The 12412-nt window shown below is 40.3% G+C and overlaps 1 pseudogene; it reads left to right on the top strand.

Moving 5' to 3' along the window:
* The first annotated feature begins 8509 nt into the window (after positions 1-8509).
* On the top strand, positions 8510-10143 carry LOC131748881 (histone deacetylase 1-like; annotated as a pseudogene).
* The last annotated feature ends 2269 nt before the right edge of the window (positions 10144-12412 follow it).

Raw genomic sequence — 12412 nt, 5'->3', positions numbered from 1 at the left:
ATGCAAATCTTCATTCTACGCCTCTGTCAGCCTTCGTATCTTCCTTCAGTTCCTCTAAAAGGCTATGCTGTTTCCTGCCTCAAAGGATCTTCACATGCTGTTTCAACTGTCTCTACCTCTCTCTCTCCATCCTTTGCCTGATCAATGTTTTGTCACTCTCCATATCTTACCTCTAAAAGTCACATCCTCAGGGAAACCGTCTCTGATATCCAGAGGAGGGCAGGCCCACTTTCTGTGATTCAGAGCATCCTGGTCTTGTCCTTTGTAACACTGACTTAAAATGGTAATAAATAATTTACTTTATAATTATTTTTTAAAGTCTTCTCTCTGAAATGTATACTCCTTGAATGGAGGGACTGTGCTAGTCTCTGAACCTACTGTACCCCTGGCTCCCAGCACAGTGGCTTACACATGGAGACCCCTTAGTACCTATTTGTTGAATGTATAGCACAGATTGAAAGAAGGTCTGATATCAATCTCTGTTGCACAAGTTTTATCTCACAATATATTTCCATTGTTTTGCTTGATACTGGGAATGGATTAAGAGCTCCAAGGCAGGTGATGCAGTTGGTTTACTGTAAGCTGTATAGTCTTAGTGGCTGTCAGATTTGGATTTGAATCCTGTCTCTTCCACTTCAGTCAAGTGATAGTGAGAAATACACTTCATACCCCTTTACTTCCTTTTAAATTTGCATTTCTAAAATGGGAATTGGTATTACATTCACAGGGAGTGTGTAAGGGACAGCCTATATTGTTGTGTTACAGTGAGGACATAGGATCTCAGGGAATGCTGACTTCCTTCCTACTCTCTTTCTTTCATCCCAAAGCACATTTTGGTGTGAGACAAGTTAAATGAAGTTTAATATTTTATCTTGGTCCTTTAAAGAGCACAAAAATCACATCTAAAAGCATTACCTTTCAAATCAGGAAGAGTATTTGTGTTTTCTGAATGTTGGCCTGTTTACCATGAAGACTTGGAACTAGCTACTTAATTCCTTTTGACAATTATCAAATACTAAAATGATGGATTGCATTGAACTGTCTCATCAAGAACTGACAAGGGGAAGCAAACTATTTTGAAACCAATGTCATATAGTATTTACAGTCTTTGCTGAATAAAGGAAACCGTTTTTAGTTTTCTGGTCATATAAGATATCATGACCCTTGCAAAAGAACACCATATTTATGGCCAGTTATTAATTCAGTAACTAACTGTCGAGCATCTACTGTATGGCAATCATTGAACATGTAATGCTGAGTAAAATGCTAGGTCCTTAGCTAACTGTGATGTTAAACAGCATGATGATCACAGCAATAGAGGTGCAAAGAGACAAGCTATCTATAGGGATAGATGAGAGACTGAGAATTAGGATACATTTAATTATAGGTACAAATTCTACTGCCACCAAGTTTGTTTTTCTAAGATGCTGCTGCAATAAACCTTTGACACACATTTTTTCCCTCCATTTTGGAGAAATAGTCTAGTACTACTCACGGCCTATTAGAACCACTGTTTCATCACTGTGGCAAATTTTTTAATTGGATAAATGTAGCTATTGCAGCATTTGACAAGGGAAAGGAATCACCCATAACCCACTACCACAACTAATTAGTGCATTTTGTTTTTGCATATTCACTTTTCATCTTTGTCTGTTGACATATATCTATGTTTTAATAGTCATGGTATACTCATCATTTTTAATTTTGTCTCTGTGTTAGTTTGCTAGGGCTGCCATCACAAAATACCACAGACTGGGTGGCTTAGATAACATATTTATTTTCTAACAGTTCTGGAGGCTGTAAGTCCAAGATCAAGGTATTGGCATGGTTTTTTCCTTCTGAGCGTCATGAAGGAAGGATCAGTTCCAGGCCTGTCTCCATGACTTGTAGATGGCCACCTTCTTCCTGTGTCTTCACATCATCTTCCCTCTGTATGTGTTTGTGTCAAAATTTCCTCTTCTTATAAGGACACCAGTCATGTGGGATTGGGGTCCACCCTAAACACCTCATTTTACCTTAATCACCTCTTTAAATACCCTGTCTCTAAATGCAGTTACATTATGAAGTACTGAGGGTTAGGATTTCAATATGTAAATTGAGGGGGGCAGGTACAATTCAGCCCATAACAGACTCCTTTTTTTCCCAGTCTTTTTTTTTCCAGCCACTTTTCTCTTTTGTTGTCACCTCTGTAGGGAGCATGGATTGATGGGGAGCAGAGGGTTCCATTAGATTGATGCATTGGAATGTGCTTAACCAGGTCATCCATGTTGGGCATTTTAGCTTGTTTCTAGCTTTGTTGCTAGTATAGGTATTGCTTTTTTAAGCATATGGCTTTTTGTGCATATGGCTTTTGCTTTTCCTCAATTATACCCTTAGGTTGAATCCCCAAGAGTGGGATTACTGGGTTGTTCTTATGGCTCTTGATACATATTGCCATATTGCTTTCCAAATAGGCTATGCCAGTTTATACAGCTACCAGCAGTATTTGAATATACAGCTTTGCTATAATACCGGCATTTGGTGTTATGGTTTAAATTCCTTAATTTAATAGGTGTAGAATGTTACAACATGGCTGTTTAATTTGCATTCCTTAAGTTACTACTGGGGTTGTTAACTGTTGGTTTTCTGTCACAGATTAGAATGTTTCATATAAAATATCAGAAAACCTTTATCCAAACACTAATTGCAGAAGCCAAATTAATGCAAATTAATTTATTCATCAACAAAATTACCTTAGCACACTTTTGATGAGCATCTGTTCTGTGCCAGGTACTGTGATAGGGGGTAGAAGATACAAAGGCAAATAGAATCCTTGTGTCTAGAATATGAGATACATGTTGGCCCTTACTGTCACTTAGAAGTTTCATGCAAAAGAGAAGTTTAATAGACATCCCAAACTGACACGTTAACTTAAAATTGATCACTCCCCTGTGTTGGGATCCCACTAGAAAGAGATAACACGTCCAAAAATGGTATTTGAAGAGAGTTCAATGAAAGGACTATTTAAAGGCAAGGCAAGGTAACCAATAAGGAATAATGAAGCATCATAGAATTTGGCAATGGTGGTAAGGCTTGAAAACCATTTTCACCCCTAGGCCTAAAAGGACATTGGAAGGCAGCCATTATTTATTGGAATGAAGTATGAGCCATAGAAGAGGAGCCATCATAAGGGAGCTGCAGCCTTAGTGCCCAACAGCACCGCCTGCCAACTCTCTCTCTTCCCTCCAGTATTCTGCTAGAGCCTCCCAGGGGCTGAACCCAAAGGGAAGCCAGGGGAGAAGGGAGCCTGAATGAGCCATCAAAGGATGTCCGTCTACCAGGGCTTAAAGAAGGATGGAGAAAGGCAGAAAATGGATCTTGACGGGCAAACAGAGAATATCCAGCAGTGTCCATCCCCGCCCCCCCCCCCCGAAAAGGAATAACACTGTTTCATGTACAAACAAGTAAGTTTGGAACATATACTCAGAAATTGACCTAAAATAACTTGCTTGAAACGAATGATGTCCAGCATCACTTGGGGCAGATTGCTTTACTGCTGCATGCCACTAGTAAGTTTGCTGCTGCTAAAGAAATGCTCTTATTTGGCAAGAAAATGGGAATGGCAAGAGAGAGAAGTCTAATCAGATACCATACTGCTCCTGACCCAGTGGGTATCTTGACAATGTAATGCCACATTGGGATAATTTAGGTGTTTTGATTGAAAGTTAGTCTCACACAGGTTACCCTAAATCATGGAGTTATTATAAATTACCATAGTAACCCTGCTCTGGGGCTCTGTTTCTCTGGGCCACCAAAGTGTCACAGTTGATACAGGGCTCTCTCTCTCTCATGGAATCTTGACTTCTTTCTCTTCAATTACAAATATTTTCTTCTGCTACCAACAAGAAGGTTATCTTATTATCCAATCAATTACTGTCAGGAAAGAGTTTGATTGGTCTAGCTAATTACCTGATGGGATTAGCCCTCCTTGAATCAGGTGGTCCACTCGTGATACAGTGAGCGCTATCCCCTGCTCAAGCAGCCGCCCAGGGATGCTTTCATTAGCCGGAGCTATGGAAGGCGCAGTTTCCCTTAGAAGAGGACAGTGAGAGTGACAATATTGGCACAGAGTACTCAGAGCTAACTGAAAAGCCATACAACTTTCTTATCTGAAACCAATCTTTCCCATATTCACACCAGTCAAGATTAATTGCTCCTTCCTATGGGCTTCCATAACATTTTAAAGTAAGTTTATTGAGGTTTAACTGATATACAATATTCTGTACATGTGTAAAGTGTAAAAGTGGATGATTTTTGATATATGTATACATTCATGAAATCATCGCCATAATCAAGATAATTAATATTTACATCAACATAAAATGTTCTCTCTGTTATTCCATAGAGGGATAAATGACAAAGATCCTGCCCTGAAGGAAATGAATGTCAAGTGAAAAACATGTAAAGAACTCATTTCAGATGGGCTAGACAGAATGAAACTGCATACAGTGCAGTGTGTTTTCTATTCAAGATTTTCAATTCCTGAAAGAAAGAATGAATCTTATTTACTTGGTGTGGATCCTGTGCCCACCCCTGGATCAACAACTGTGGCCAAGGGATCAGGATCTCATAGAATTAACACGACCACTGTTGGCCTATCGCCTCTGCATATAGGGGCCATTCCCAGAGAAACGAGAATTGTAAGCCGGGGCACCATTCCAAGAGGTGTTTACTATAGGATGATAGAGGTTAAGAGACAACCAACATTAAACAAAATATGAACCTTAATTTCCTCTTTCCTCCTCTACCACATCTGCTTATACTGTTGAACTTTCTGTCTGGTAGAAATTTTGATTGATAGTGATTTGCCTTTCTCTAGGAATTTGAAAACCCTACTTTTTTGACATAAAATTTGTATTGCTAATTAGCTGCCTTTAATTTCTTGTCATTCGTTTTCGAAATTGTCCACTTCAGAGTTAATGCCACAAAATTTGCATGTCTACTCAATTCTAACCCTCAACGAAACACACACACACACACACACACACACACACACACACTTACACACACATGCACATATACAGCCTGCCTCTCTCCAGGATTCTTTGTGTATCTGTTTTGTTGTGTTTTTAACCAGGCAGTTTACCTATGTGCAATTGTGGGCATGATATAATGACTTTGTGGGTAGAGAATTCAGTTTGTATCAGTCTCCAAGTAGTTCTAAGAACCAGGAATAGAGAAAGTATTGTAGATTCTGCAGCTGTTCCTGTTTTGATCCTTAAACAGGATTAAAGGAAGAAAAATTAAAGAGACTGAGAATGGAGTGAACTTGGTTTTGTCTGGTCTGGAGAGATGAGGATCGGAGCCATCTTTTTAAGGTTTTAAAGGGCAAGAACAATTTCTACAAAAGGAATTGGGATTAGTTGTTCTTTTGCAGCAAAACTTCACAGTACAAGGAACTGAATTTACATCAAAGCAGGAAAAGTGTTCCTTAGTCATAGGAAGGAACTTTTTTGCTTGTTGGTATATTAAGTTGGAAGAATGGGTAACTGAGGGTAAGTGGCATTTCTGCTTCCTGGAGAGCTCTAGAGAAGGGCAAATAATCCTACACTGTACCAAAGTTGAGGAAAACAGAAATTTTCTCAGACTTTTTTACAACTCTTCAACTCTGTTATTCTTGATGATTTCCAAATGCTACTCCGTTAGCGGCAAGTATCACTTAAAGACTTCTCTGGAAAGAGAGACCTTGTAGGCTCTTTTCCAGGTCTTTTGTCGTTTAGTTGTCTCTCAAGTTAAGTAAACATTTCCTCACTGGATAGTCACTTATTTGCACAATGCATAAAAATTAGAGATATTTTTGGATCTATTTATATATCACGTGTTGGGCTTAATTAGCCTGAAGTTTGAACAAATAATAGCGTTTTCTTTTATGGCTCTCCACCCTGGGGATTACAATAATTATTAATAGCAACAAGGGATTTAAATAGTGAGGATATTGGTTTAATAATAGCTCAGAGTTCTTTAAAGAGACTCAGGGAGTCCACAGAGGCTCTCCCCTCCCTTCTCCAGAGTCATAAAATGACAGTAGCAAAGGAATTGGAGTGTTTAAACTATCCTCTGGTGAAGAGCAGAGACGTAACTGTGGGTAGGCCTTGGGCTGGAGTTTCTACAGTGCCCCCACCAACCAAAAAAAAAATAATATAATAAAACCAGTCTGTTTAAGGAAAAAGAGGCCTCCCCTCATCTCCACCATATGCAGATGTCTTTCAAAAGACTTGACCAGCCTGTGGGAACAAAGTATTTGACCTCTGAGACACCATCCTAGCAGTGTTTGAAGGAGCTTGCTAATCTTAAGGACCATGCCACACATCAAAGGAAAGGAAAATGGCAGCTTTTGACAAAGTACTCTAAAGGGGGGCTACCGTGTGGTCTTTAGAAAGTTAACATTTGGCAGAGCTTGGCTAGACTGTGAGATCTTCAAGGGCAGAGAAGTTATTTGGTTTCCCTCCCCAGAGAGGATTATGGGAATGCAACATAATGGTTAAATTATAGACTGAACAAAGCCTAATTTGTGAGATAAGGCTATAGCTAACAAGGATATATTCATGTTTTCCAAAGGCAAATGGCTTCATTCACCCATCACTTACTAAGTACTTCTGTGTTGTGCAGTGTGTTAAGAGCTAGGGATTCAGTCCTGATTAAGACGTTATTCCTGTCCTAGAAGGTCTTACACGCTTGGGTAAGGGGTGGGGACTGACTAGTAAATGGGTGATTAAAATGCAGCTAGTCAGGTATTGCCATATGGGAAATATGGGGACAGTTGGATGGAGTACAGAGGAGGGGCAAGCACTTTGCCAGGACTGGGCAGGGGAAAATGGAGGTAGGCATGGATTTTGGAGAATTTGCTATTTTGTATGCTCTGTTCCACAAGTCCTCTCTGTTAGAATGACTAAGAAATGCTGAATGAATTTTAATTTTCTTTAATGTTCCAATTCTTTTTAAGTATTTAACTAAAATTAATTTTTTGCAATGCACCATTACAGAAAAAGAAAGGAAAAAATTTCCAATTCCTTATTCAATAGGTAATTTCCTACATGAATGAGATGGTGTCAAATGAAACACATTCATTCATTCAAACAATTACATCTTAATGCCTCAAGAAGAATGTGAGCAAGAATTCACCAGACAGAACTTGGAAAATACTCCACCGAGGCCCACTGAGCTGTCCTTGCCAAGGCGAAGGACAGGTAATTCGCCGTGACTAATTGAAAAACATAAAGAACATTAATATGAAAAATGAAAGCATAATCCATGGTATAACAGGCAATGAAACCATTCGCATAACTGATTACTCTTCAAGGTAACATGTTCTTCCTCTCAGGAATCTTTTTCTTTGGCCCAGTCTTTTAAAAGCCTGCTAAAGTGACATCACTTGAAAGGTCATGGGAGCAGCTGTCTTTATCCTCGTGTCCAGAGAGTGATACTGGGACACTCATAATTTGAGAAAAGAATTATTAAAGAAAATATTTAGAGACCTTGGTGATGTTATATGTTCCATCTGAACATCCTGAGACATAATATTAAGAAACAATGATTGTAATATTAGTGCGTTTTAATTTGAAACTTAGTAGCAGGCTATTAGAGGACCTAGGGTTCAATCTTAGCTCCACTGCATGTTAGCTTTGTGTACTTGGACAAGTCACTTATCTCCACCTGATTCTTAGTTTCTTTATCAGTAAATTGGAGATAATATGATCTCCTCTGCTTATCTTGCAAGGTTGAGAAAAACCAAATAAAAGAGCACTGGTAAAAGCTTTGAAAGACCATAAAGATTAAACATAAAAGGATTATTAAGAAAATCCTGAATAATTTTTATGTTGTTAGGTTAGGTCATACCAGCTTAATCAAAGTGAATTGTTTTGTATATATTGTTCTTCTTGAAGTTCAAAGAAGAATAGAGCAAATGATGTCCCTTTATAATATGGAAACCTTTGATCTTCTGAAGGTTATTTCCATAGAAACTCTAAATCTGCTGTGGGAGCATCCCAAATGCTCATTTCCTCCCATGGCTTTGGGTGATAAAAGAGGCAGATACAAGGCAGAATTGGGAAACACAGTAGCCATTGTGTGCTGACAGGGCCAAGGTAACTTATGTTTATTTTTTGTTTTTCAATGTGTTGTGGGCCTTGATAGCACGTTAATGACCGGCTAGTGTCCTTACCCTGTGTAATCTTGTATGGACAATCTACCTGAAGTCTAGAGGGTGGTATAGTATAATGGCCGAGAGCAAGAGATTTAAGGGAAGGTAAATAATTGCTTTAGATCCTGGCTCTGCTATTTAATAGCTGTGTGATGGAGAGTAAGTTACATAAACTCACTGAGCCTGAGGTTCCAGGTTCCATTAAAATGGGCATCACAGTAATATACAACTCATTTAGGGATGTTGGGAGGATTGAATGACTTAATATATGTAAAGAGGCTCAGCAGAGCCGCTGGCAGGAGAGCAGACGGACCTACGGAGGGTAGAAAGATGGCACAGACTCAGGGCACCAGGGGGAAAGTATGTTACTCCTGCGACGGGTTTTTGTGAGAATCCAGTAAGAAAATGAATGTGAATGTGCTTTGACACCATAAAGTGTAACGACGTGCACGAGGTGAACTGTGACTTACAATAATTCTGAGTAGTGATGGTTATTGTTCTGTTGTGGGAGTGAATTCCCTGGAGATACAGTGAGGGGATGTTGGAAATTACATTGGATGTAGTTTCCAGTTATGTTGTATATTATGGACAAGGCCACCCAATGAAGCCTCACTGAATCTGCATGACTGGCAATTTGCTCCTTAACTATGGCCTCGACCGAAAGATGGAAATTTATCACCCTTGCAAAGCCAAAGCTGAGGAGAGAACCAAGTACCACACTGATGATTACATTACATTCTTGCGCTCCATCTGTCCAGATAACATGTCCCCGAGTACAGCAAGCAGATGCAGAGATTCTACGTTGGTGAGGACTGTCCGGTATTTGATGGCCTGTTTGAGTTCTGTCAGCTATCTCCTGGTGGCTCTGTGGCAAGTGCCCTGAAAATAAACAGAAGACGGACATCACTGTGAATTGGGCTGGGGGCTTACACCATGCGAAGAAGTCCGAGGCATCTGGCTTCTGTTCTGTCAATGTCAATGATATCATCTTGGCTATCCTGGAACTGCTGAAGTATCACCAGAGAGTGCTGTATATTGACATTGATATCCACCATGGCGATGGCGTGGAAGAGGCCTTCTATACCACAGACCGAGTTGTGACTGTGTCCTTTCATAAATATGGAGAGTACTTCCCAGGAACTTGGGACCTTTGGGATATTGGGGTTGGCAAAGGCACGTATTATGCTGTTAACTACCCACTTTGAGATGGGATTGATGACGAGTCCTATGAGGCCATTTTCAAGCTGGTCATGTCCAAAGTAATGGAGATGTTCCAGCTCAGTGCAGTCGTCTTTCAGTGTGGCTCTGATTTCTTGTCTGGGGCTCAGTTAGATTGCTTCGATTCGACCATCAAAGGGCAAGCCAAGTGTGTGGAATTTGTGAAGAGCTTTAACCTGCCTGTGCTGATGCTGGGAGGAGGTGGCTATACCGTTACAATGTCTCCCGGTGCTGGACTTATGAAACAGCTGTGGCCCTGGACATGGAGATCCCTAATGAGCTTTTATACGATGACCACTTTGAATACTTTGGACCAGATTTCAAATTTCACATCAGTCTTTGCAATGTGACTAACCAGAACACTAATGAGTACCTGGAAAAGCTCAAACAGTGACCGTTTGAGAACCTGAGAATGCTGACCCGCATACCTGGGTCCAAATGCAGGCCATTCCTGACGATGCCATTCCAGAGGAGAGTGTGATGAGGATGAAGAAGACCCTGACAAGCACATCTCACTCTGTCCCTCGGACAAACAAATTGCCTGTGAGGAGGAGTTCTCCGACTCTGATGAGGAGGGAAAAGGAGGTCGCAGGAACTCTTTCAACTTCAAAAAAGCCAAGAGAGTTAAAACAGAAGATGAGAAAGAGAAAGACCCAGAAGAAAAGAGAGAAGTCACAGAAGAGGAGAAAACCAAGCAGGAGAAGCAAGAAGCCAAGAGGGTCAAGGAGGAGGTCAGTTTGACCTGAACAGACCTCTCCAGTTCTGGCTTCTTGCCAAGTTCCCCACCTCTATCTTGCACCCCGTCGGATTTTATATTTTCTATTTCTTTGTGTATTTATATAAAAATATATTGCGCTTCCCTGGTGGCGCAGTGGTTGAGAGTCCGCCTGCCGATGCAGGGGACACGGGTTCGTGCCCCGGTCCGGGAAGATCCCACGTGCCGCGGAGCGGCTGGGCCCGTGAGCCGTGGCCGCTGAGCCTGCGCGTCTGGAGCCTGTGCTCCGCAACGGGAGAGGCCACAACAGTGAGACGCCCGCGTACTGCAAAAAAAAGAAAATAAATAAATAAATAAATAAATAAATAAATAAATAAATATATATATATATAAATATCCCCAGGGACTAGATAGGAACCAGGGCCCTGAGCTCAGGGCACATGTGTTAGGTGAAGCTTTTCTAGTAGCTGCCTCACCATCCCTCCTGAACTCTTAATTTTGAACCATAACGGGTGCCAGGTCTGGCTAGAAGGGATACACTTAAGCACCCATAGGACAAAATCTTGAAGTGCCTGCTTAGTAGCTTTGAAAAGGTGCCCTTATTGAGCATTTTAGAAGGGGTGACTGGATCTTCAGCGACTCCCTGGTCTTTTCAGACTCCTTAAGGTAACATCAGCCATTTTTAGATTGGTTCTGTTCTTATACCTTTCTACTGGCCCCCAGTAAGCCAAGAAACTCACACTGCCTGCCCTCTCTGTCCTCCCACAATTCTTCAGGTGAAGATTGGTAGTCTAGTTTCCTTTCTGAGATACTGTTTTCATTTTTGTGAGAATCTTTGTAATAAAATGGTACATGTCTATACCCTAAAAACTGTGTATATACAAAGAGACTGAATCCTTGGTAGTCAACAAATATTAACTATTTTATTAGTTAGCCCTCAACATCTGGGATGGATGGGAACAGTAAGAGGTTGTTTCAGGTGAGAACCATCACATCGAATCATGGAGATAAGAGTAATGGAGCTAAAAGGAGCAATAGAAACAGTGATTGAAAACATAACTGACATTGTAGAGTCTAGGTTCAGAGTCCAGCTCTATGTGACCTTAGACAACTCAGTTAACTCTCAGAGCTTCACTTCAAATCATGAGGATCATATTAATTGGTTTTACACAGGGCTGTTTTGAAGGATCAATTATGTGATGCATATGAAATGCAAAAAAGGATTGTCCCAATCACGTGCATCTGTTATAATTCCTATCGTAAGTGGTCTTCTGTCCTTCCATCTTTCGCCATGGGCAGAACTGTGAAGTCCTAAACAGTCTGACCTCATGAGTTGAGTCCCACTGAGTTGGAATTAGTGCAAATGTATATGTAGACTCGTGTCCTCCTTCGTACTGTCCTTGAAGGATAGGTCTGCTAAAAAGTGAAAGATACCAAGCATATTTGGCCAATTGATCAAAGGTGCCAAAGCAATTTAGTGGAGGGAAAATAGTCTTTTCAACAAATAATGCTGGATCAACCAGATATCAATACAGGAAAAAAGTGAACATGAAATATTACCTTGTGCCATACACAAAAATCACCTCAAAATGGATAGTAAATGTAAATGGATCCTAAATGGAACTAAATATAAAACCCCAAACTCTAAAGTATTTAGAAGACAACATAGGAGAAAATTTTTGTGACTTTGGGGTAGGTAAAAGTTCATAGAATACAAAAAGCACAAAAGTATTTAAAAAATGATAAATTTAATGTTATCAAAATTAAAACCTTTTTCTCTTTGAAAGATATTGTTGAGAAAATGAGAAGTCAAACCTTGGAATAGAAGAAAATATACACAGCACTTATATCAGCCAAAATACTTATATCCAGAATATAAAAATGCCTTTTACAACTCCTTAGTGAGAAAACAACCAATAAAAATGGGCAAAAGATTTGAACAGGTATTTCATGAAAGAAGATGGGCATGAATAGCTATCAAATGAATGATACAACCTAGGGTGAATTTAGGAGGGGTGTTGTATGGACTCCATAACAGTTAGGCTGGCATTTGAGGGGATGGGCAGGGAGAGAGGGCAACCCTGCTTCTTCCTACCACCTCTTCCCATACATTTCTCTATTTTATCCTTTCCTTTTGCTTCTTATTATCCTCTCGTCCTGAGGAGAAAAGCTTTTGGAGGGCTCAAGTTCAGTGGTCTGTGTTTGTCCTAAGGTCATACAGCTGGTTGTAGGCAGAACCAGAAGCCAAAGCCTAGCGTCCTGACTTCCTGGGAGCAGATTCTTCATGCGCCAATGAAAGG

The sequence above is a fragment of the Kogia breviceps genome, chromosome X, assembly GCF_026419965.1.
Source record: "Kogia breviceps isolate mKogBre1 chromosome X, mKogBre1 haplotype 1, whole genome shotgun sequence".
NCBI lineage: Eukaryota > Metazoa > Chordata > Mammalia > Artiodactyla > Physeteridae > Kogia > Kogia breviceps.
The sequence above is the reverse complement of the archived record's forward strand: the minus strand, read 5'-3'. Positions and strand labels throughout refer to the sequence as shown.